The sequence below is a fragment of the Arachis stenosperma genome, chromosome 9 (assembly GCF_014773155.1).
Source record: "Arachis stenosperma cultivar V10309 chromosome 9, arast.V10309.gnm1.PFL2, whole genome shotgun sequence".
In the NCBI taxonomy this organism is placed as follows: Eukaryota; Viridiplantae; Streptophyta; class Magnoliopsida; order Fabales; family Fabaceae; genus Arachis; species Arachis stenosperma.
Window position 1 is genome coordinate 2,317,279 of NC_080385.1, and position 3,806 is coordinate 2,321,084.

The 3,806-nt window shown below is 23.7% G+C and overlaps 1 long non-coding RNA gene across 2 annotated transcripts; it reads right to left on the minus strand.

Annotated features, from left to right (window-relative positions):
* Nucleotides 1–1,167: 1,167 nt before the first annotated feature.
* On the minus strand, nucleotides 1,168–3,309 carry LOC130947843 (uncharacterized). 2 transcript variants are annotated; one of them, XR_009072825.1, is made up of 3 exons: nucleotides 3,222–3,309; nucleotides 2,360–2,593; nucleotides 1,168–1,449 (listed from the first exon to the last, which is right to left on the minus strand). It is a non-coding gene; the product is annotated as an uncharacterized LOC130947843 (long non-coding RNA). The 2 variants fall into 2 exon arrangements; XR_009072826.1 differs by lacking the exon at nucleotides 3,222–3,309 and adding an exon at nucleotides 2,911–3,042.
* Nucleotides 3,310–3,806: the final 497 nt, after the last annotated feature.

Sequence of the window (3,806 nt, forward strand, 5' to 3'; positions counted from 1 at the left end):
CACGTAAGTAATTTTTTCATGAGCGTTGCGCTTTTTATTTTGTGATTTTGTTTTACCCATATATTACTATTCAAGTATGGTAGAGTGTTACAGTAACAGATAGATTAATAGTAGAAATTCAATCAATTTTACATAAAATTAATAATTAAAAATCATTAGATAAAAATTTATTCAAATCAATTAAATTATGTAACAATTCTTAACTATTAATTTTACGTGAAATTAACTGAATCTAAATTTTCACCTATACTAATAACTGTTTTCTAATGTGGCACAAATTACATAAAATTGAATTTTGTCCTGCGTATTCGGTGGGTTTTTTTAACGTATTTTTCTCGTATCTCAATTTAGTCTTTGATGTACCTTTGGCTTAATTCCTTTTGAGATGTTAATAATCCAACAACCATTGAAAAGAAAACACAAGGGTAAACTAACTTAATATTTATTAAAGATCGGATTTGTTCAATAAAATTATTCAATATGAGTTGGAAAAATGTCTAAAGACTCAATTTTTGATATAGTCTCAAATTGATTTATATTTTTCATGATTAAAATTATCAATACACGAAATAGAAATTTTTTAATATTAGAAATAATAGTTTATTATTCTCAATTCGAGTACACACATAAAACATACAGAAATTATTTAAAAAAAAATATAAATGTGAACTATAATATAAATCAACTAAATCAATTTTCTTTTATTTTTAATTTTAAAATTTAAAAAATTAGAATAATAAAAAAAAATTTATAACGAACTTGTTTTTTAACTAATTAGCTGAAGTTGGTTTCACTCTATTTAGTTTCTTAGGACTATATTTGTTTATATTTTATAGAGGCGAAACACTAAAACAGGACACATAGACACAAAATTATATTTGACAGATGAGATATAAATAGAAATATTATGTTTAAAAACACTAAATTAGTGTATTTTGTGTCCATCATAACAGGAAGAATACAGAAACACTAACAAAAAGACACAACTTATTTTTTATTTTTTATTTTATTATTCTTTTTAATTTTTATAATTATATTTTTTATTATTATATTTTTTCTTCAAATTTTTTGAATGAAAAAAATAAAAAAAATTCGATTTTTATGATTTATTTTAGTTTATCACTAAATAGAATACAAAAAATACTAAATTTTATATTTCTGTCCTTAATATTTTATTCTCAATCTCTTATTTTATTTTTCATATTGTCCTATTCTCATAAACAAAAGTAACCTAGTAGAACTAATTATTTAAATATGTATTTTTTTTTTTTGGTTCCATTGTGGGCAATAATATTTGCAACTACAATTTTCAAATCCATGGCCCTCTGCCCCTCTCTAAACACAACTCTTTGCAAGTTCCAAATTCGCAGTCATCAAGTTCCAACAGTTCCTCTTTACGGCAAATTACTATTTCTCCAGTCACCACTTGAATTATTATCATAGACACAACTGCAAACAAAGTTAAATTAAACAACACATTTTCATGTAAAATATTACATTACAATAAGAATAATATAAAGCAACCACATAAAGATATTAACATCAAAAGTTTAACTAAAGAATTAACTTTTTAAGATTAATTTTTTTATGTTAAATTTTAAATCTTAAATTTAAAAAAAATAAAAAAGTTTATAATAAAATAAATTAATTAATATTACTTAATTAAAAAGTAATTTTCTGTACTTATTCCACATATGAATGAGGATGTGTATGTGAATAAACCTAAAACCAAAAGGAAAAGTGAAAAAGGAGTATTAAGGAATTAGTAGATTTTATAATTTGTAGTTATTAATTAATTATTATTAATATTTTTAATAATATAAAAATATATTTAATAGTGTAAAATTATTTATTTTTTATTAATTAAATAATGACCAAAATTTTAATAAAAATACTGATTCCTAAACCTTTTCAATAATTATTTAACTAGCAAATCAATTTAACATGCCTTTTATTTTCTGTCATACCCTTTAATAAGTGAATGGGAGAGAATATTGATTTGTTTAAGTAAATTCTATCATTCTCTGTTTCTAGCTCCTTCTCTCTTTCTCTGAGTCTTTAATATGAAAAAAAGTATTTTGATTAAATATTAACACTTAAATTATATTATAGTATTGTAAAAATTATTCAACACACTCTTTACATATTAGTTAAAATATTATCACGTATAATATATTTTTTACGTGTTAATTTTTCATCTACAAAATTTATCTACCTATAATTATACTAAATAATTACATTTTTAACAAACCACAAATATTTTTTTAATATAAAAAAAAATTAGCTACTTTAACACAATAATAAAGACTGATTTAAATTTCTATAACCCGTACGAAAATAACTATAGATAAGTTGTTACCTTATTATTATGGTCATTATTACTATATTTTCTCGCCGGTTACAAAGCACCAATATTGGCAAAAACAAGAGCGAGATCCGTGGCACTCTGACCATACATCTGCTGCATTTTCAGAATCCCCTTTGTTCTTCACACAAAGCTCCTCGCAAAATTCACGTACGCAGTTATCCATGTTCCAAAACTCACGCCGACATTCAAAGACTCTTTGATCCGCACCCACTTCACTTCTCATCACTGACACATACAACACCGCAAACACACTTATAAATAACACATTTTCACGTAAATGTTACAATTTTTTCTTTGATAAAAATAATAAAGTAAGGACAAGAAGATATAAATGAAGATATTAGATATGGAAAATAGATCCTCTATTCGATTGTTAAAAAAATTAAAAGAATAAATTAAAGTATGATCTCTAATTTTTTAATTTTTTTTTCATATTTTTTTTATTTTACTTATAAAATTAATAATAAAAAATCATATTTTATTCTTTCAATTATTAAAAAAATTAAAAAAATCTATTTCCGATAATCCGTATGTGAACAAACCTGAAACCAAAAGAAAAAGTGAAAAAAACTTTGCCATGGTTAATTTTGCCATTATAACAATGCTAATCTATCTACTAATCTCGATGCGTTTTGTGTATGTAACAACTAGAGATTTGGGATGTATATATAACCAAAATTTCATTTCATAACATAAAAAAATTATTGTAAAATTAATTGATATATTTTCATTGGGCACATACAAGATGGAGTAACACGATAACTAAACTTAAATAATCACAAGTTAAAGTTATTTGAGATTACTAATAATGCGGGATTGATCCTGGTGAAAACTGATTTGATATTCTACTTACCGTAAATCCGTAATTACCACTAGCTACCTTGATTCCGTGTTACATTTTGTTATCTAAAAAGGTGAATAGTTAAGTTTAATAATAGCATGTCTATAACAATTAAAATAATAAAATTTGGTGTGTTAATTAATGAAAGTACTTATCTCTTGCTACTCATGAAAAGTTATTGCTGATGAATGGTTTTCTTATTGGACCGCAACTATATTGTTTAATTAAAAGAATATTTATATATCCTTAATTTAATTTGATAAAACTGTGTTGCTATTATTTTATTATATTATTTTATTTATATTTTAGTTTTTCATAGAATTTCTTAACCCGACTGGTCAAAGACTAATCCGTCCAGAATCAGATAGAATTCCAAATTTTAAATAGTGGTTTATAGTTTTCAAATAGGTTCAGTTTCAATTTTAAATGGTTTGCAATAGTTCAGTTCGATGCAATTTTTTTTAAATTTAGTTTGTGCGGAGGTGTAAACCTCTACAAAAATGTCAAAAATTGCCAAAAAAATTCAACTTAAAACTCCCACAAAGTAGATAAAGAACTGCCACTAAATTATATTCTAGAGGTTCTGCAAAACTACCA